Genomic DNA, 23,105 nt, shown 5'->3' with positions numbered 1-23,105 from the left:
TGGTTTTGCCCAACTGCTAAAAAATATCCTGCTGCGATCAACTTGGAATTACCCCCTATGTTGTAAACAAAAAAATTGTTAAACAAATCAAAATATGTTTTATATTTTAGATTCCTCAAAGTAGACCCCTTTTGCTTTGATAACAGCTTTGCACACTCTTGGTACTGCCAGGTCTATTCATGAAGCAGTGATAAGTGTGGAGAAGTTGACCATGGTAACCAATCAGCTGCTCTGTACAGCTGTAAAGTATGCAAATTATAAATGTTACCTCAATGCTGATTGGTTGCCATGGGCAACTTCTCCACACTTTTCACTGCTTCATGAATAACAAACCCCATATTACAGTGATAGACAATTACAGTATGGGTAAGAACACAGCCAGCATCCAACCGGCCAACCAGTGCACTGTATGATCCTGCAGTGGCCCCCGGGCCCCCGATAGGGGCATGTATCTGTCGATGAAGGTGATACTGCAGATGTACAATTTACAGTCGGTGCTTTTGTGCAAATTCTAAGTCTCTGTGAGCTGCAAGTTATCATCTTCCATAATGGTCTCTTATCAGTCAGATTTCTAATGCTGCGTTATAATTTATGACAGGCACTTATTTACCTCTGTGTATCCTGTATACGTCGCTGCATCCTAAAGCACTTGTTGTCCAGAATAAAGTGTTTGTAGTGGGGGCCATTCACTCTCACATATAGGGCACAGTAATATGAATATAGTACAGAGCACTATGTAAATGAGAACCTGAGGGATCAGTGGTCTCTATTACAAGCCACCGTCTCAGCTGCATTCTGGCCTATGGGATCGTAGATAACTCAGGGGCAGGAGTGATGTCGAATGGCCGCTCTCATATGCTGCATTATAAAGTGGTTATTTTTGTCCATCTAATGACGATTGGGAATTTGTTGGGACATGTTCTCTCAGGAAAGGAAAAATAAGGTGACGTGAGCCAAGAGCAGAGATTAAGGACAGCCGGAGTTGTTGATGCTTCACTGAGTGAACCCAAGATGGCTCCACTCAGGCGATGTTTGTATGTTAGCTGAAGGAATAGTGTCTGTGTGTGATTGGCTGGTTCCATGCACCTGGCACTGAGCGAGCTACCTGTTCTAGTGTGTTCCCACACGTTTCTCTGTCAGAGCAGTAAGGAGAAATACATTGGTAATAAGAAAGAAGTACGTTACTGCACTGTGCGTAACTGGCTGTATTCCTCCATAATAAGAATAGCAGACATGCAGCTTTCTGATCGGATCTGAATGCAGGAGTGGGGCATTGCATCCCCGGTCCGGGTCCCATTGTAATATCCGGGTAGGGGCATGGGAATGATATGTTCTCCTTACGGGCCCCCCCCTCAATAGTGCAAATTTTGTTTGCGATGGCCCTCAACCATGGAAGGTTAACAACCATTGATGGTTTGTTACCGGGAATCGATGGTTATAGAAACATAGAAACATAGAATTTGTCGGCAGATAAGAACCACTTGGCCCATCTAGTCTGCCCCTTTTTTTTTTTTTTATATTATTTTTTATCTCTAACCTTATTTGATCCTTATTTCTTTGTAAGGATATCCTTATGTCTATCCCATGCATGTTTAAATTGCTCTACTGTCTTAGCCTCTACCACCTCTGATGGGAGGCTATTCCACTTGTCCACTACCCTTTCTGTGAAATAATTTTTCCGCAAATTTCCCCTGAACCTCCCCCCCTCCAGTCTCAGTGCATGTCCTCGTGTCCTTTTGCTTCCCTCCTGGACTTTGTTAAAACCCTTGATATATTTGAAAGTTTCTATCATGTCCCCCCTTTCCCTTCTCTGCTCCAAACTATACATATTGAGATTTCTTAGTCTTTCTGTGTAAGTTGTGTGATGTAGGCCATGCACCATTTTAGTTGCCCTCCTTTGTACAGTTTCTAATGTATTAATATCCTTTTGAAGATATGGCCTCCAGAACTGAATACAGTATTCTAGATGAGGCCGTACCAAAGGGGGTCATTCCGAGTTGTTCACTCAGAAAATTTCTTCGCATCGCAGCGATTTTCCGCTTAGTGCGCATGCGCAATGTCCGCACTGCAACTGCGCCAAGTAAATTAGCAAAGAAGTTTGTATTTTTACTCACGGCTTTTTCATCGCTCAGGCGATCGTAATGTGATTGACAGGAAGTGGGTGTTGCTGGGCGGAAACAGGCCGTTTTATGGGCGTGTGGGGAAAAAACGCTACCGTTTCTGGGAAAAACGCGGGAGTGGCTGGAGAAACGGAGGAGTGTCTGGACGAACGCTGGGTGTGTTTGTGACGTCAAACCAGGAACGACAAGCACTGAACTGATCGCAGTGGCAGAGTAAGTCTCGAGCTACTCAGAAACTGCACAGAGATGTCTTATCGCAATGTTGCGAATCTTTCGTTCGCAATTTTAAGATGCTAAGATTCACTCCCAGTAGGCGGCGGCTTAGCGTGTGCAATACTGCTAAAATCGCCTTGCGAGCGAACAACTCGGAATGACCCCCAATGACCTATACACAGTGGCATTATTACTTCTTTCTTTCTGCTGCTGATTCCTCTCCCAATGCAGCCAAGCATCTGACTAGCCTTCCTCATTGCCTTGTTACATTGCTTACCTGCCTTTAAGTCATCTGAAATAGTGACTCCTAGATCCCTTTCCTCCTCAGTAGTTTCCAGTATAGTGCCATTAATACTGTATTTAGCTTTAGGATTTTTGAGACCCAAGTGCATGATTTTGCATTTTTTGGCATTAAACTGTAATTGCCACACTCTTGACCATTCCTCTAGTCTACCTAGATCCTCAATCATTTGTTTTACCCCTCCTGGTGTGTCTACCCTGTTGCATACCTTTGTGTCATCTGCAAAAAGGCATACTTTCCCTTTAATGCCATTTGCAATGTCACCAATAAAAATATTAAAAAGCACTGGTCCAAGTACAGATCCCTGGGGTACTCCACTGGTAACATTTCCCTCCTGTGAATGCACTCCATTTACCACAACTCTCTGTTTTCTATCCTTCAACCAAGATCTTATCCATTCAATAATCCTAATATCCAATCCCAAACTTTTAAGTTTATTTAGCAATGGCAAAGATCCAGTGGGATTCTCCACCATCAATGGCAGAGAAGGTGGCAATGGTTTTGTTTTCTCTTCCTTTCCAGCGCATGGCACACAACTTAGCTCCACCCCCTTCTCGCATCGATGGGTGAATCCAATGATGGATTCCAGTCGATGGTTAAATGCCGCTGAAGCAAGAGTACTAATAGCACCATTGATTGCAACCCCGTTCATGGCCATCTCTAGAGCTGGTGTCTCTACTTAGACCAGCTCTATGGATTGTACCAGCTGTCAAAAAACAGAGCAGGGTCTCAGGGGGAGCAGAGCGTCGAAGGGGCTGCAACTCCTTATTTCCTGCCACCCTCAACTCCAAATAGCTCCACCCGTCAGCAGGTACTGTATGTTCTATACAGCAGACCTACCAACTCTAGCTATTCCTCAGGGGTCTATTTACTAAGCCATGGATGGAGATAAAGTTCCAGCCAATCAGCAAACACAGTAGATACGTTGGATCTAGATTCCCTGAGGATCTCGCTGCTGCTTCAGTATCGCTTGGGGGAGAACCTTGGTTTAGTTCTACCTATACAAGACTAGAAATAACATGTGACTTTGGCTGCCATTGATCTTCTTGCCTGATGCCCGGGCAATGCCCTCTGTTGGGGAATCACAGCCCTGCATTTATTATAACAAAGGTTATTATATTTTTATTGAAAAATAAATCCTACATCCATTTCAATTTTCAAAGCCATGATCTCATCTATCTGAGTAATTTGCCTGGTTTAACGCCTCGTTATTCCCGCCCAGCGTAACTGATTGGTTTTCTCTTTCTTGTCTCTGATCTGTAGAGAACCATCTGGAGAGAATTGTGTTCTGCAATGTGGAGCCACCCGGTGGACAGACATGAAATTACACCGGTACTAGGTGCGTGCACCTGCGCTGTACTCTTTCCTATTGCGTCATGCGCAGTGTGCGCTATTCTCAGAGCCGGCCCTAACCAATATGATGCCCTAGGCAAGATTTTAGCTGGTGCCCCCTAGCACCAGCACTGGTTCCGCCTCTGACCCTGCACCTCTTTCCCAGCACCATCACCCCTCACCCATAGCAGTCCTTATTTTGGTGTTTGTACCCCCTATATTTTAAATAGGAACAGTTCGCACATTTGGCCCAAAAAGGGGTGTGTTTTTGCTGGCAAGAGGCATGGCCACACAATAGTAACCCCAATTCCAATTACGCCACACAATACTGCAAATTTATTCACATTTGATCATGTGATAGTGTCCATAATTCATATTACATCCCACAGTAATATCACTTTACCTTATAAACGTTACTCCTCACAGTAGAGCCCCTTATTCACATTATATCACACTGAATTGCTCCTTATTCACATTATATCACACTGAATTGCTCCTTATTCACATTACACCACACCATATTGCTCTTTATTCACATTAGATGACACAGTAGTGCCCTTTCTATACGCAACGCCACATAGTAGAGCACCTTATACACAAAATGCCACACATTAGTAATGCATTTATACACATAATTCCACACAGTAATGCACCTTACACATATGAGACAAATTATTAATGTCCTTATAAACATAATGCGCCTTACACATTATGTCAACCTTTATTAATGCCCTTTTACACATAATGTCCCTTACACATATGCCGTACATTATTAATGGCCTTATACACATAATGACACACATAGTGCCCCCTACACATTTGCTGCACATTATTAGTGCCCCTATACACATAATGACACACATACAGTAGTACCCTGTTACATATATGCCGCACATTATTAATGCCCTTATACACATAATGACACACATAGTGCCCCCTACACATATGTTGCACATTATTAATGCATTTTTACATGACACACACAATGCTCCTTACACATATTCCGAACACTACTGCACAACCAGCCCACTCACATGCACACAGCACTCACACTGCCACTAACACTGTGACCTCTGCCTCTGCTTGGATACAGATGTGTCCTCATAAATCTTGCCTCAATGCTAACGTCGGGCACCTTTTTTTATGAAAATGCATCTTATTTGCATTGCTATGTGGCTAGGATGCACAAGCAGCTTCTGCTGATTAAAATGATATGCAGCATGCCTATATACTGTGAGAGACTGTGGCTGTATCTGCATATGAAATGCTACATACAGAATATAGGCATGCCGCATATCATTTTAATCAGCAGAAGCCCCTAGGCATATCAAATGCCCTAGGCAATTGCCTAGTTTGCCTATGCCTATGGCCGGCTCTGGCTATTCTTCTCTGTTATATTTATTTCCCGGACGCGATCGGAGATTGCTGAGAACACCGCCAAGGAAATGTAGCGCTGGGTAACTATATATGAGCTAATTCTGCCGCTGCATAATGGGGTCAGCACATAAGGAGACATGTGTCACTGTTATTGGTTCTAGATGCACCAATGGCCCTCATTCCGAGTTGTTCGCTCGTTAGATTTTTTCGCTACGGAGCGATTAGTCGCAAATTGCGCATGCGCAGTGTTCGCAGTGCGCCTGCGCCAAGTAAATTAGCACAAAAGTTTGGTATTTTACTCACGGCTTAACGAAGATTTTTCATCGTTCTGGTGATCGGAGTGTGATTGACAGGAAGTGGGTGTTTCTGGGCGGAAACTGGCCGTTTTATGGGAGTGTGCTGAAAAACGCTGGCGTTTCTGGGAAAAACGCGGAGTGTCTGAAGAAACAGGGAAGTGACTGTCTGGGCGAACGCTGGGTGTGTTTGTGACGTCAAACCAGGAACGAAACTGACTGAACTGATCGCAGTGTAGGAGTAAGTCTTGAGCTACTCAGAAACTGCAAAGAAATTTCTATTTGCAATTCTGCTAATCTTTCGTTCGCAATTCTGCTCTGCTAAGATTCACTCCCAGAGGCCGGCGGCTTAGCGTGTGCAATGCTGCTAAAAGCAGCTAGCGAGCGAACAATTTGGAATGAGGGCCTATATACACTATGGGGCTGATGCAGGACTGGAAGTTGTTTGCGTGAAAGAAGCGCGCACAAAGAAAATGCGCATATTCGCCTATACGCAGAGCTGTGCCCATTGCTGCCAGCCTTCTGTTGTGTGACACCAGTGATAGGCAACCAGATACACTTCTGGGGCGGCACATTGGTCCTAATTCAGTGGTGGGTGAGGTGCAGCTGTGTCTTCGTCTTATGGCAGCCGCAAACGCCGCTACAGAGCCCTTCCCTGGTGCACATCTGTGCGTATTTATGTGCAGGAACTGAGACGTCCACTGTCAGCATGTATAGACTCTGTAATCCAGTTTTGGGCTTCTTTAGATGCCACCATCGGTTGCAGCATCGATACTTGCTCCAGCCCTATTGCTCTATCTGTGACTTTATGCTCATGCTAGTACCGGCCCTTCTCCTGGTGTACAGCGCTGCGTCTGACTGTACAAGAGCTTAGGCTCCCTCTGTGAGCATCTGTAGACGCTGTCACACCGCCTGGCGCGCCTTTAGACACCACCATTGGTCGCACCATGTAATGTTGCTCCAGCCCCCGCTAGGTGCCACCTGTGTGAGCAGATGAGCATCTGTGTGCGCAAACAGTTCAGCAACACGCCCAACACTCCACGCCATTTCTGTTACCGTATGTCTAAATGGTAACAGTACCTGTGTGTAACGCATGTGCCGTCTGTATACCTTCTTAGGGATTTTCATGCACTCTGTGCATTGTGTGCAGCTAGCGACCAGGCACGTTATGTTTTATTGCAGTAATACTGTAAATTCAACTAATACAATTTGGGCCTAAGTCAGACCTGATCGCTGGGCAGCGATTTTTGCACTGCTGCGATCAGATAGTCGCCGCCTACAGGGGGAGTGTATTTTAGCTGTGCAAGTGTGTGAACGCATGTGTAGCAGAGCTGTACAAACTGATCATGTGCAGTCTCTGCGCAGCCCAGGACTTACTAGGGTATCCGTTCACATGGTCGACCATGTTATGGTCGACAGTCATTAGGTCGACCACTATTGGTCGACATTGACATGGTCGACATGGACACATGGTCGACACATGAAAGGTCGACACATGAAAAGGTCGACATGATTTTTTTAACTTTTTTTTCTTTTGGGGAACTTTTCCATACTTTACGATCCACATGGACTACGATTGGAACGGTAAAGTGTGCCGAGCGAAGCGGTAGCGGAGCGAAGGCACCATGCCCGAAGCATGGCGAGCGAAGCGAGCCATGCGAGGGGACGCGGTGCACTAATTGGGGTTCCCAGTCACTTTACGCAAAAAACGACACCAAAAAAAGTTAAAAAACTCATGTCGACCTTTTCATATGTCGACCTTTCATGTGTCAACCATTTTCATGTGTCGACCATGTCAATGTCGACCAATAGTGGTCGACCTAATGACTGTCGACCATAACATGGTCGACCATTCATACCGGAACCACTTACTAGCCGCTGCGATCTCATCAGCCTGTCCAGGACCGGAACTGACGTCAGGAACCCTCCCTGCAAACGCTTGAGCCCGCCTGCGTTTATCCAGACACTCCCTGAAAACGGTCAGTTGACACCCACAAAACCCTCTTCCTGTCAATCTCCTTGCGAATGGATCCGTCGCACAAACCCATCGCTGAGCGGCGATCACGCTTTGTACCTGTGCGACACGCCTGCGCATTGCGGCGCATACACACTTTGGACCTGATCGTCTGCTGTGCGTCAGCACTGTATGTAACTCCATTCATTCTGGGGGGGGAGAGAAAGTGGAGGTGGGCCATAGCAGAAATAAGCTTTTATCTAGCACAGTCTATAAAAAGGCAGTAAGAAAGTATTTGGTTGCTCTCGGCAACTTCTCAACTTTCTCTCTCTCTAAGGGTTGATACATCTCCCTTAAACTTGCGTGATTGGACTCAAAACCATGTGCGTGCCGTTACACAGCAACATGTATGGGGAGATTTATCAAAGCTTGGAGAGGTATCATGTGGAGAGAGATAAAGTACTAACCAGTCAGTTTCTAGCTGTCGTTTTACAGGCTATGTTTGATTGGTTGGTACTTTATCTCTCTCCAAGCATTGATAAGTCTCCCCCTCAGTAACGTGCAGACATGAACTTTCCGGGAGAAGGACAAAATCTTGACGATACAACTAAAGATCGCTCGTAATCAGTTATTCTGCAGCGGAACTCACGCCAGACGGAACAATTGTATGTGAGGGGGAAAGACGCTGAGTAAGGTGTTTGCTGGGAGAAAACAACTTATGTAATGAGCAGCGAGCAGTGTCTGTACTTGCAGTGGGTCACGTGTAAGGTGTGTATGCACAAATATGATGAGTGTGGAGGAACATCAGTCACGTCATGTTAGCCTCAGTGGGCCTGATTGGACGCAGAGTCAATGTCTGATGCAGTGGAGCAGTGGTGAACCAATATATTGGTATCAGCTATGCTGCAGGGCCAACCTGGTGTGTATGTGAACGACAGAATGGGGGGGCGTACTGGGGGCGAGTTCAGGTACCGTTGCAGAGGACTACATGCCGCTTCAACGGCAACTTGTATCCTTCGCGGGCAATTGGATTGACCCCAGGAGAGGCGCTCTGATCGGACCCCTCCTCTTCGGAAGTGCGGTAGATTCTGGAATTTTGTCAAATTGCGTAGGTCTCTTAGAACATGGTGCCTGCACTGCGTTCCTGGGAACATTTCTGTTGCTCATGCGGGCATTACCAGAAAATGGCAGCAGCAGCCATTTTCCCAGTGATATTTGCAGCCCTGCAACCAGCGACGGGCTGACGGAGCAGTAAGTATAATTATATGGGTGAGGGGCTGCGGTGTGTGGTCCCCCTTGGTCCGTGTGCACCGCACACCTTGCACCTATTATCGATACGGTACTGGACCCCAGTGACTCCATGCTGCTATTGTTGCAAGTTGTAATTAATGATACATTGCTGCTAGTCTGCAGTCGAAGTTACTAACCGTACTAATATTGTATGTGCAAATTTATATTTGACTAGTTACCAGCCCGTCAAAATGACGGAACACCATAACAGTAACGTCAGCGCCGGCGGCTGTGCGCGCCCAAACCGAGCAGCAATTAGATTACTCCATCAGCCGCCGTCTAGTGGCTACCGGTGGGCAAAACACATGAATTCCCTCCATAGAGGTGAGGAGCAGAGTAAGCCTTTTATTATATAGGATTGTGGTTATATGTAATGAACTTGAATATATGGGGGGGTTTAATCAGATTTATTTATGTGACAATACTGGTCTTTTAGAGGTTTTCGTTAATAGGATGTATCAGCGCTGTTATTTATTATTTGAACGTGTTTCATGTGAGGTTGGCAATCAGCTCTTTTTCAACTGCATCAGATATATACTGTACCTACCTATATATACACTGCAAATCGGGCTCTTGGTGATATTTCTTTCACTGTATGTAAGTATTTATGTGAATTCACACACTGTACTTATATTTCTGAGAATATAATTTGACAGCAGATAAGAACCACTTGACCCATCTAGATAGATAGATAGATAGATAGATAGATAGATAGATAGATAGATATGAGAAAATACATAGATGGATATGAGAAAATACATACATAGATATGAGAAATTAGATAGATATGAGAAGATAGATAGATAGATAGATATGAAGATAAATAAATAAGAAAAGAGATAGATAGATAGATAGATAGATAGATAGATAGATAGATAGATAGATAGATATGAGAAAATACATAGATGGATATGAGAAAATACATACATAGATATGAGAAATTAGATAGATATGAGAAGATAGATAGATAGATAGATAGATATGAAGATAAATAAATAAGAAAAGAGATAGATAGATAGATAGATAGATAGATAGATAGATAGATAGATATGAGAAGATAGATATGAGAAGATAGATAGATAGATAGATAGATAGATAGATAGATAGATAGATAGATATGAGAAGATAGATAAATAGATAGATATGAGAAAATAGATAGACAGATAGATATGAGAAAATAGATAGACAGATAGATAGATAGATATGAGAAGATAGATAGACAGACAGATAGATAGATAGATATGAGAAGATAGATAGATAGCTAGATATAAGAAGATAGATAGATAGATAGATAGATATGAGAAGATAGATAGATAGATAGATATGAGAAGATAGATAGATAGATAAGGGCCGTCGCTCCCCAGAGGCTGCAGACCAGACCACAGAAAGCAGAGAGGGAGAGAGGGACGGTTAGTACATAGCCCTAACTGCACCTTTAATCTGGTTTTTAATACCTGCAGGCAGGGACGGACTGGGGGACGAAATTGACCCTGGCATGTACATGCACGTGCACGTCTTCGGTGCACGCACATGCCAGGGGTGCACGCGATCAGAGGCGCGCGGGCACTAAAGCTGAGGGCGCCCCGTGAGTCGAGGTGGCGTGGACTCGCGGCACGCCTCCATTTCTATGGAGACGGGAGGGGAGGCGGGGGAGCAGCCAGGCCAGAGAGCCGGAGGCTGTGCTGCGCTGCGTGCGGCTTCCTGGCTCTCTGTGTGACAGGACCGGCCCACCAGCCCATCGGCCCTTCTGACATTTGCCAGAAGTGACAGATGGACAGTCCGGCCCTGCCTGCTGGTGTCTACCTGTCCCCTGGGATCCGCGCTGTGTTATACAGCTTCTGCAGCTGGGACACAGCAGTCAGTGTCTCCTGTAACTAGCCAATGGGAGTCTGTGTGACGGGCAGATACAGGAAAGAGTCACTAACAGTTGTGTTCCGGCTGCAGCAGCTGTAATATATGGTGTGGAACCCCAGGGACAGGTAGACGCACCTGCCGGAACTACAAACTACATTAAAGGTACAGTTAGGATTATGTACTAACCAGCCCCCTCTGCTTTTTGTGGTCTGTGCTGCGGCCCCCGGCGAGTAATTGCCGATGGATAGATAGAGAGAAAAAGTTTTATCTGAGATTGATATTAGGTAGGTGTATCTCTTAAACGGCGCTACAGAACCCTTGTGGCGCCGTATAAATAGTAGATAATAACTTAGCAAGGGACAATATTTTCACAGATTCGTCTTTACAATATTTGGTAGTCTCCTAAAAATGAGGCATCCATCATCCATGCTTCCAATATCCTTTATTTTCATATAGTCATGGAAGCATGTTCTCCCTGGTTTCTCCTCCCTCTGCAAATGGCCGCCTCAGTACATAAATAACTACACTATTCTGTTTTGTTCTAGAAAATCACAGAGCCGAAGAGAACTTTTGAAGGAGGTTCTGCATTCCATCCCCGCCATGGTATGCCCGGAATGTTTCCCACAGAAACCGTACAGCTATAGAGGACATTCAGACGGCAGAACTTCCCTGAGAACAAAGTGTTATTCTATAGTGTGTTTATAGTGTCTTACTGACAATAAAGCAATAAAAACAACCGCAAACTAAATATACTACAATACCGTCTTGTGCTCTAAATAAAACACATTTCTGGTCTTGTTGTTCTCGGTGGAGCTTGTTACAAGCCAACAAAATAACAATAACAAAGGACTTATTTTCTGAATAGTAATGTGCTTGCCTCTCCTTGGTATAAAGTTACTAAGACATTATTTATTAACAGCGCAAGTAAGCAGGGCCGCTGAGACATTGGGCGGGCCTGGGTACTGGGGGTGTGATTACCAGCAGGGCTGCCATCGAGGAGGGGGGGGGGGGGGGGGACTAGAGTCCCAGGCCCTTAGAGATAGGGGGTACCCACTCCAGGCTCCTACTGCTACCTAGAGAGCTTGCACCAGGCTGTGCAATAACCATAGTTACCGACATTCTGGCTGCTCTCTGCGGGAGAGAGCAGCCAGGTCGGCTCACAGGGCGGGCAGGGGAGGCTGTGACGAAGAGGAGGGGGTGGGCCGGAGGCGGGATGGGGGCGGAGCAAGGGCGTACGGGGGGTGGAGTCACGATGACACATCATTTAAGCCACGCCCCCGCTCTGTAATGCCGTGATCACCGGCATTCCACTGCAGGGGGCGTGGCTATGATGACGCGATTCAGCAAGAATCGCGTCATCGACTGCCCGGACCGCACACTTTACACACTAAGTGGCCGGACGGGCAGGGGGGGACCCCCGCGAATCGGGAGACTTGCCTGCTCTTCCGGGGGGCCGGGAGGGTCACCCGATTATCGGGAGCCTCCCGGCCATTCCGGGAGAGTAGGCAAGTATGGCAATAACAGTGGGCTGATGCGCAGGGAAGATTTCTTAAAACAAGCCTTCCCTACACATCAGCTCTCTTTGAATCATTCCTGCGGGTCTGCCAGCTCCACCTATATGTAACATCACGATGTGTGACATCACATAGGGGTGGAGCGGTGGGGCAGAATCTTTTATTTTTGGAGGTGTGGGGGCCCTGTCTATTATGTAAAGGGCCATATTCACGGGCCGATTTGGGGAGAGATGTGTGCTGAGCGGTTCGCGGGGCTGCGCATCGCTATCGCTGTGAGGGGTACACACGGAGTGATCGCTGCTTAAATTCTAAGCAATCTAGTCAGATTGCTTAGATTTTAAGCAGCGATCGCTCCGTGAGTACCCCCCTTAAGTCCTCTGCCCCACAATTTCTGATGGCAGCCATGATTACCAGAGATGTTGGTGCCCATTTATATGGTGCCTACTACTTTCCTGGGCCTTTGCAGAGGCCCACCTGAATACCTTGTACCTCCCCCTCTCGACACCCCTGCATGTAAGTAGAGTAGAGGTGCATCTATTGTGGCTATTTAAACCTTCTTGGTACATGATACATGAGCACGTGACTTTACTATTTAAACCCAAAATAATTAAAATAATTAGTACTGTAGCTTGGGTTGATCATGGCTAAACAGGGTAATGTAGGGTCCAACTACATACTTGGCACCCAACACGAGGCCTTGCCAGGCTGGGCTGATCACATTATATACTCTAGAGAAATTGTGCATGCACATTTGTGTAGAACTACAAACACCAGCATGCTAAACAGACTTTATTCATTTTTGGGCTTTAGTAAAAGCCGGTCAAGGAGTACTGGGGTTATGGATGGAGAGAGAGAGGAAGGCTTCATCCGTTTGGCCCATTTCAGGTCTTCAATGCTGCACCTATGCAAAATTGTCCTGTTTGTGTTGTTTTAATTGCTTTTTAAGCTACTTAACCGGAAAAAAAAGCTGCATAGTTCCGTCTCCCTGTAGCTGTCCTCCCTATTGGCAATAATGCAGGATGTTCCTTTCACATTCTGATTGTTTTTATGCACCATCAGGCCAGCAGGGGAACACCCGCCACATGAGGCACTTTCTACTAAAATACATGGACTTACAAGCTAACTAAAAGATAGCAGTGTGGGGACTTAAACATATAAGGGGTCAGTTTACTAAAGATAGATTTTAATCGATGTGTTTCTGGGGATAAACTCCACATTTACAATTGACATCTTTAAATAGATTTTCAATTGTTAGTACTCAACAGAAAGCTGCAGTGGGAATTGAACCAGTGTCTCCCCATCACTAACCAATGCAGGATTAGGATACTATCCACATCACTATTCAGGACAGTCCTGGCTACTAGCTCAGTGAGCCAGCACAGTAGCTGAGACTAAGAAAGGACTCTTGAATATTTATCATGCAATCGACCTAGTCAAATACATTGGGCTTCCAAACTAACCTAAAAGAACTTCTGCAGTGGGAATTGAACCTGGACCTCCCCATCATAGTATACCATCAAGACACTTGCCCTGTGAGCCAGCACAGAACTTGACGCCAGTAAAAGACTCCTTGAAGTTTTATCATGCAATCGTTTGAGTGAAATACAGGCAGACTTCCAAATTAACGTAAAAAGAAAGCGGTGGTCAAAATTGAACCTGTGCTCCACCATCCCTAACCACTAGCAGGCTACTTGCTCTGTGAGCCAGCACAGTACCCAACACAGTGGAGAGACTGTTTGAAGTTTTAACAATCAAAAACTGATCTAGTGCAAAAATTAAAGAATACACATTGAGAGAAGTCTCTCTGCTGAGCAGAAGCATGTGCAGGCTCTGTAGCCTAGTGGTTAAATTCCCTGAACACTTATATGGCTGGGTCACTGGTTCGATTCCTGTGACCTGTCTTTGTAATATTATTCCTTTTCCACCTGATTTGTTATTGATATTGGTAACAGTCTCAGACTATGCTTGTCCATGTGGTGGCTCAGCTGAAAGGCTGCCTGGTGCTTTGCTGGCTATCAGTTGCTGGAGGTCTGGGTTCATATCTCCAACCAGGCTTGAGCACCTTGAGAATGCTTCCACATGGCATGGAGCACTCTGGGCTAGTGGATGATGGTTGTATCCTCAGACAGGTGTCCTGAGTTGGATGTTGCAATGTGTTTATTATTTATTAAAGTGCAACATAAACACTAAGGGACAGCCTTCTGCAGGACTACACACCACCATCTGCTTTCACAGGTGATCTCCCCACTGACTGGGGGCATTTTGTCCATGTCATCCATGTCATCCATCTTCCATAGAGCACTAACAGTGAGGCCTCCATGCCTGGGGACCCTAAGCAGGGACCATCACTGTCCCTAGAGCACCTTGCTGCTTGCCCACATAGCATGCCTAAGGAAAAAAGAAGGCATCTCATCAGGCAGCATCCACGGTACCTGAAAGAATCCTACCTGGGACACCATCATTGCTACACCAGTAGGTGACCCTTCTCTAGTCCACTGTCATACTTCCCAACATGACCCATTCCAGGAGGGACAAAATGCTCTACTCGTAGTAATTTATGATTGGCGCCACCTGTGTTGCACTAGTTAATTGAGAAAAAATTGTGTTTGACAACAGATGATGGCAATCATTAATTAAGAGGGAAGTCCAAGAACAGAGCATTCTGTCCCTCCTGTAATGGGTCCTGGTGAGAGGTATACACTGTGCCAGGTCCTGATCTAAGTATGTAGTGATCTCTATCACAGTATTCCACATGGTGCAACATCCCAGATACCAAGAAGAACAGGTGAGCACATGACTACTGGCCAGCTGTGTCAGATCATGTCATTACCAAGAAGCCTGGTGTAACATCCCAAGGAACAACTGAGTCAGATTTTCCTTCTGGTCATCTCAGCTATATTTCTCATGTCATGATTCTAATGTAACAGTAATAAACAATAAGGGGTAAGTTTACTAAAGGTAGATTTTAATCTGTGTTTCTGGGGCTAAATTGCACATTTACTAATGACATTTTTAATTGTTAGTACTCAAAAGAAAGCTGTAGGGTGAATTGAACCAGCGTCTCCACATCGCTAACCAATGCAGTATCAGGATAGTTGCCCTGTGAGCTATCACAGTACCAGATACAGAGGAAAGACTACTTGAAGTTTTATTATGCAATCGATCTAGTCAAATACATGGGGCTTCCAAACTAACTTAAAAGCAAGGCAGCAGCAGGAACTGAACCAAGGATTCCACATCACTATTCAGGACAGTCCCAGCTACTTGCTCAGTGAGCCAGCACAACACCTGAGACTAAGAAAGGACTCCTTTAATATTTATCATGCAATCAATCTAGTCAAATACATGGAGGCTTCCAAACTAACCTAAAATAAATAAAGGCTGTTGTGTGAATGGAACCTGGATCCTCCGTCACTAAGCAGTATAGCAGTAGGATACTTGCCCTGTGAGCCAGCACACTACCTGGTACAGAGAAAGGACTCCTTGAAGTTTTCTCATGCAATCGATCTACACAAGTACCTGGAGGCTTCCAAACTATCTTAAAAGAAAGGCAGCAGTGGGAATTGAACCAGGGAATCCAAGTCACTATTCAGGACAGTCACAGTTATTAGCTCAGTGAGCCAGCACAGTACCTGAGAGTGAGAAAGGACTCCTTGAATATTTTTCATGCAATTAACCTAATCAGTACAGGAACAGGCTACTTGCCCGGTGAGCCAGCACAGAACTTGCCCAAGATAGAAGACTCCTTGAAGTTTTATCATGAAATCTTTCGAGTGAAATACATGGAGACTTCCAAATTAACTATAAAAGAAAGCAGTGGTTGGAATTGAACCTGTGCTCCACCATCCCTAACCACTATCAGGCTACTAGCGCTGTGAGCCAGCACAGTACTTGACACAGAAGACAGACTCTTTGAAGTTTTATCAATAAAAAAACTGATTTAGTGCAAAATAACACAGAATACACATTGAGAAAAAGTCTCTCTGCTGAGCTTCAACATGGACAGGCTCCGTGGCCTAGTTGTTTAGTTCCCTGCACACAGATATGGTAGGGTCACTGTTTCAAATCCATGGACCTGTGTCTATAGTATTGGTCATTTTCCGCCTGGCTGGTTATTGGTAACAGTCTCAGAATATGCTCGGCCATGTGGGGCTCAGCTGAAAGGCTGCCTGGTGCCCCATCTGCCTCTCAGTTGCTGAATGTCTGTGTTCAAATCTCCAACAAGGCCCAGTAAGCACCTTGAGAATGCGTACACTGCAGGGTTTTTCCCTTTTGGTGATAGTTTATCATTTTTTTCACGTAGTGCTTCATTTATTTTTTTTAGCTCCTCAGGAACAAGTCCAATTTTTGCTAAAATCCATATATTAAGGAAAAATTGTAAGAACTTCCAAATTAACTTAAAAAGAAAGCAGTGGTTGAAATTAAACCTGTGCTCCACCATCCCTAACCACTATCAGCACCAGGATACTTACTCTGTGAGCCAGCACAGTACCCGACACAGTGGAGAGATTTTTGAAGTTTTAACAATCAAAAACTGATCTAGTGCAAAAAAAATAAAATAAAGAAGAATACACATTGAGAGAAGTCTCTCTGCTGAGCAGAAGTATGTGCAGGCTCTGTAGCCTAGTGGTTAAGTTCCCTGCACACTTATGTGGCAGGGTCACTGGTTTGAATCCTGTGACCTGTGTTTGTAGTATTATTCATTTTCCACCTGGCTTGTTATTGATATTGGTAACAGTCTCAGACTATGCTTGTCCATGTGGTGGCTCAGCTGAAAGGCTGCCTGGTGCTCTGCTGCTTATCAGTTGCTGGAGGTCTGGGTTCAAATCTCCAACCAGGCTTGAGCACCTTGAGAATGCTTCCACATGGCATGGAGCACCCTTGGCTAGTGGATGATGGTTGTGTCCTCAATCAGGTGTCCTGAGTTGGATGTTGCACTGTGTTTATTATTTATTAAAGTGCAACATCAACACTAAGGGACAGCCTTCTGCAGGACTACACACCACCATTTGCTTTCACAGGTGATCTCCCCACTGACTGGGGGCATTTTGCCCATGTCATCCATCTTCCATAGAGCACTAACAGTGAGGCCACCATGCCTGGGGACCCTAAGCAGGGACCATCACTGTCCCTAGAGCACCTTGCTGCTTGCCCACATAGCATGCCTAAGGGAAAAAGAAGGCATCTCATCAGGCAGCATCCACGGTACCTGAAAGAATCCTACCTGGGACACCATCATTGCTACACCAGTAGGTGACCCTTCTCTAGTCCACTGTCATACTTCCCAACATGACCCATTCCAGGAGGGACAAAATGCTCTACTCCTAGTAATTTATGATTGGCGCCACCTGTGTTGCACTAGTTAATTGAGAAAAAATTGTGTTTGACCACAGATGATGGCAATCATTAATTAAGAGTAGACGTCCAGAAACAGAGCATTCTGTCCTTCCTGGAATGGGTCATGGTGAGAGGTATACACTGTGCCAGATCCTGATCCAGGTAAGTAGTGATCTCTATCACAGTATTCCACATGGTGCAACATCCCAGATACCAAGAAGAACAGGTGAGCACATGGCTACTGGCCAGCTGTGTCAGATCATGTAATTACCAAGAAGCCTGGTGTAACATCCCAAGGAACAACGGAGTCAGCTTTTTCTTTTGGTCAACTCAGCTATATTTCTCATTGTCATGACTCTAATATAACAGTAATATACAATAAGAGGTAAGTTTACTAAAGATAGATTTTAATCGATGTGTTTCTGGGGCTAAATTGCACATTTACTAAAGACATTTTTAAATAGATTTTTAAGTGTTAGTACTCAAAAGAAAACTGCAGGGGGCATTGAACCAGTGTCTCTCATCACTAACCAATGCAGTATCAGGATAGTTGCCCTGTAAGCCAGCATGGTGACTGATACAGAGCAAAGACTCCTTGAAGTTTTATCATGCTAATTGATCTAGGCTTCCAAATTAATTTAAAAACAAGGCAGCAGTGGGAATTGAACCAAGGATTCCACATCGCTATACAGGACAGTCCCAGCTACTAGCTCAGTGAGTCAACACAGTACCTGAGACTAAGGATGGACTCCTTGAATATTTATCATGCAATCGACCTAGTCAAATACATGGAGGCTTCCAAACTAACCTAAAAGAACTAAAGTCTGTTGTGTGAATTGAACCTGGATCCTCCATCACTAAGCAATATAGCAGTAGGATACTTGCCCTGTGAGCCAGCACACTACCTGGTACAGAGAAAGGACTCCTTGAAGTTTTCTCATGCAATCGATCTACTGAAGTACATGGAGTCTTCCAAACTATCTTAAAAGAAAGGCAGCGGTGGGAATTGAACCAGGGAATCCATGCCACTATCCAGGACAGTTCCAGCTATTAGCTCAGTGAGCCAGCACAGTACCTGAGAGTGAGAAAGACTCCTTGAATATTTATCATGCAATCAACCTAGTCAATTACATTGAGGCTTCCAAACTAACGTAAAAGAAAGGCTGTAATGAGAATTGAACCTGGACCTCCCCATCACTAATCAGTACAGGAACAGGCCACTTGCCAAGTGAGCCAGCACAGAAATTTCCCAATATAGAAGACTCCTTGAAGTTTTATCATGCAATCGTTTGAGTGAAATACATGGAGACTTCAAAATTAACTATAAAAGAAAGTAGTGGCTGGAATTGAACCTGTGCTCCACCATCCATAACCACTATAGTAGCAGGTTACTAGCTCTGTGAGCCAGCACAGTACCTTACACAGACTACAGACTCTTTGAAGTTTTATCAATACAAATACTGATTTAGTGCAAAATAACACAGAATACACATTGAGAAAAAGTCTCTCTGCTGAGCTTCAACATGGGCAAGCTCCGTGGCCTGGTGGTGAAGTTCTCTGTGCGCAGAAATGGTAGGGTCACTGTTACAAATCCAGGGATCTGTGTCTAAAGGGGTGTAGTACTGGTGACCGGTGGTCTCCTGACTGCCGGTCACCTTACCGACGCCGGGATCCCGGCGGGGAGGGGTTAGTGCAGCAAGCCCCTTGCGGGCTCGGTGGCGACCTGCAGTCGCCATGGGTTCTATTCCCACTCTATGGGTGTCGTGGACACCCACGAGTGGAAATATTCCCTGTTGGTCGGCATGCCGACCATCGGGATAGTGAGCCGTCGGGCTGGTGGAGGAGGTCATGTGACTGTCAGTCAGCTGACCGGTGGTCACATGAATACCACCCGTCTAAAGTATTGGTAATTTTCTGACTGGCTGGTTATTGATATTGGTAACAGTCTCAGAGCATGCTCAGCCATGTGGTGGCTCATCTGAAAGGCTGCCTGGTGCCCCATCTTCCTCTCAGTTGCTGGAGGTCTGGGTTCAAATCTCCAACAAGGTCCAGTAAGCACCTTGAGAATGCTTGCATTGAGGCTTTTTCCCTTTTGGTGGTGGTTTTTAATTATTTATTTATTTTTTTCACACTGTGCTTCATTATTATTTTTTTAGCTCCTCAGGAGCAAATCCAATGTTTGCTAAAATCCATATATTAAGGAAAAATTGTGAGAACTTCCAAATTAACTTAAAAAGAAAGCAGTGGTTGAAATTGAACCTGTGCTCCACCATCTCTAACCACTATCAGCACCAGGATACTTACTCTGTGAGCCAGCACAGTACCCAACACAGTGGAGAGACTTTTGAAGTTTTAACAATCAAAAACTGATCTAGTGCAAAAAAAGAAAAGAAAAGAATAAAATAAAATACACACTGGGAAAAGTCTCTCTGCTGTAGCCTAGTGGTTAAGTACCCTGCACACAGGTATGGCAGGGTCACTGGTTTGAATCCTGTGACCTGTGTTTGTAGTATTATTCATTTTCCGTCTGCCTGGTTATTGATATTGGTAACAGTCTCAGACTATGCCTGGCCACGTGGTGGCTCAGCTGAAAGGCTGCCTGGTGCTTTGCTGGCTATCAGTTGCTGGAGGTCTGGGTTCATATCTCCAACCAGGCTTGAGCACCTTGAGAATGCTTCCACATGGCATGGAGCACTCTGGGCTAGTGGATGATGGTTGTATCCTCAGACAGGTGTCCTGAGTTGGATGTTGCACTGTGTTTATTATTTATTAAAGTGCAACATAAACACTAAGGGACAGCCTTCTGCAGGACTACACACCACCATCTGCTTTCACAGGTGATCTCCCCACTGACTGGGGGCATTTTGTCCATGTCATCCATGTCATCCATCTTCCATAGAGCACTAACAGTGAGGCCTCCATGCCTGGGGACCCTAAGCAGGGACCATCACTGTCCCTAGAGCACCTTGCTGCTTGCCCACATAGCATGCCTAAGGAAAAAAAGAAGGCATCTCATCAGGCAGCATCCACGGTACCTGAAAGAATCCTACCTGGGACACCATCATTGCTACACCAGTAGGTGACCCTTCTCTAGTCCACTGTCATACTTCCCAACATGACCCATTCCAGGAGGGACAAAATGCTCTACTCGTAGTAATTTATGATTGGCGCCACCTGTGTTGCACTAGTTAATTGAGAAAAAATTGTGTTTGACCACAGATGATGGCAATCATTAATTAAGAGGGAAGTCCAAGAACAGAGCATTCTGTCCCTCCTGTAATGGGTCCTGGTGAGAGGTATACACTGTGCCAGGTCCTGATCTAAGTATGTAGTGATCTCTATCACAGTATTCCACATGGTGCAACATCCCAGATACCAAGAAGAACAGGTGAGCACATGGCTACTGGCCAGCTGTGTCAGATCATGTCATTACCAAGAAGCCTGGTGTAACATCCCAAGGAACAACTGAGTCAGATTTTCCTTCTGGTCATCTCAGCTATATTTCTCATGTCACGATTCTAATGTAACAGTAATAAACAATAAGGGGTAAGTTTACTAAAGGTAGATTTTAATCTGTGTTTCTGGGGCTAAATTGCACATTTACTAATGACATTTTTAATTGTTAGTACTCAAAAGAAAGCTGTAGGGTGAATTGAACCAGCGTCTCCACATCGCTAACCAATGCAGTGTCAGGCTAGTTGCCCTGTAAGGCAGCACAGTACCAGATACAGAGGAAAGACTACTTGAAGTTTTATTATGCAATCGATCTAGTCAAATACATGGGGCTTCCAAACTAACTTAAAAGCAAGGCAGCAGCAGGAATTGAACCAAGGATTCCACATCACTATTCAGGACAGTCCCAGCTACTTGCTCAGTGAGCCAGCACAACACCTGAGACTAAGAAAGGACTCCTTTAATATTTATCATGCAATCGATTTAGTCAAATACATGGAGGCTTCCAAACTAACCTAAAATAAATAAAGGCTGTTGTGTGAATGGAACCTGGATCCTCCATCACTAAGCAGTATAGCAGTAGGATACTTGCCCTGTGAGCCAGCACACTACCTGGTACAGAGAAAGGACTCCTTGAAGTTTTCTCATGCAATCGATCTAGTCAAATACATGGGGCTTCCAAACTATCTTAAAAGAAAGGCAGCAGTGGGAATTGAACCAGGGAACCCAAGTCACTATTCAGGACAGTCACAGTTATTAGCTCAGTGAGCCAGCACAGTACCTGAGAGTGAGAAAGGACTCCTTGAATATTTTTCATGCAATTAACCTAATCAGTACAGGAACAGGCTACTTGCCCGGTGAGCCAGCACAGAACTTGCCCAAGATTGAAGACTCCTTGAAGTTTTATCATGAAATCTTTCGAGTGAAATACATGGAGACTTCCAAATTAACTATAAAAGAAAGCAGTGGTTGGAATTGAACCTGTGCTCCACCATCCCTAACCACTATCAGGCTACTAGCGCTGTGAGCCAGCACAGTACTTGACACAGAAGACAGACTCTTTGAAGTTTTATCAATAAAAAAACTGATTTAGTGCAAAATAACACAGAATACACATTGAGAAAAAGTCTCTCTGCTGAGCTTCAACATGGACAGGCTCCGTGGCCTAGTTGTTTAGTTCCCTGCACACAGATATGGTAGGGTCACTGTTTCAAATCCATGGACCTGTGTCTATAGTATTGGTCATTTTCCGCCTGGCTGGTTATTGGTAACAGTCTCAGAATATGCTCGGCCATGTGGTGGCTCAGCTGAAAGGCTGCCTGGTGCCCCATCTGCCTCTCAGTTGCTGAATGTCTGTGTTCAAATCTCCAACAAGGCCCAGTAAGCACCTTGAGAATGCGTACACTGCAGGGTTTTTCCCTTTTGGTGATAGTTTATCATTTTTTTCACATAGTGCTTCATTTATTTTTTTTAGCTCCTCAGGAACAAGTCCAATTTTTGCTAAAATCCATATATTAAGGAAAAATTGTAAGAACTTCCAAATTAACTTAAAAAGAAAGCAGTGGTTGAAATTAAACCTGTGCTCCACCATCCCTAACCACTATCAGCACCAGGATACTTACTCTGTGAGCCAGCACAGTACCCGACACAGTGGAGAGATTTTTGAAGTTTTAACAATCAAAAACTGATCTAGTGCAAAAAAAATAAAATAAAGAAGAATACACATTGAGAGAAGTCTCTCTGCTGAGCAGAAGTATGTGCAGGCTCTGTAGCCTAGTGGTTAAGTTCCCTGCACACTTATGTGGCAGGGTCACTGGTTTGAATCCTGTGACCTGTGTTTGTAGTATTATTCATTTTCCACCTGGCTTGTTATTGATATTGGTAACAGTCTCAGACTATGCTTGTCCATGTGGTGGCTCAGCTGAAAGGCTGCCTGGTGCTCTGCTGCTTATCAGTTGCTGGAGGTCTGGGTTCAAATCTCCAACCAGGCTTGAGCACCTTGAGAATGCTTCCACATGGCATGGAGCACCCTTGGCTAGTGGATGATGGTTGTGTCCTCAATCAGGT

At 44.9% G+C, this 23,105-nt stretch overlaps 1 long non-coding RNA gene across 1 annotated transcript; it reads left to right on the top strand.

The window, feature by feature from the left end:
* The first annotated feature begins 330 nt into the window (after positions 1-330).
* Positions 331-11,605, top strand: LOC134981247 (uncharacterized). Its single transcript, XR_010190528.1, has 3 exons — positions 331-464; positions 3,898-3,973; positions 11,280-11,605. It is a non-coding gene; the product is annotated as an uncharacterized LOC134981247 (long non-coding RNA).
* The last annotated feature ends 11,500 nt before the right edge of the window (positions 11,606-23,105 follow it).

Source organism: Pseudophryne corroboree, chromosome 12 (genome assembly GCF_028390025.1).
Source record: "Pseudophryne corroboree isolate aPseCor3 chromosome 12, aPseCor3.hap2, whole genome shotgun sequence".
NCBI classification, from domain to species: domain Eukaryota; kingdom Metazoa; phylum Chordata; class Amphibia; order Anura; family Myobatrachidae; genus Pseudophryne; species Pseudophryne corroboree.
Note: the sequence above shows the minus strand (reverse complement) of the source record. Positions and strands in the feature narration are given on the sequence as shown.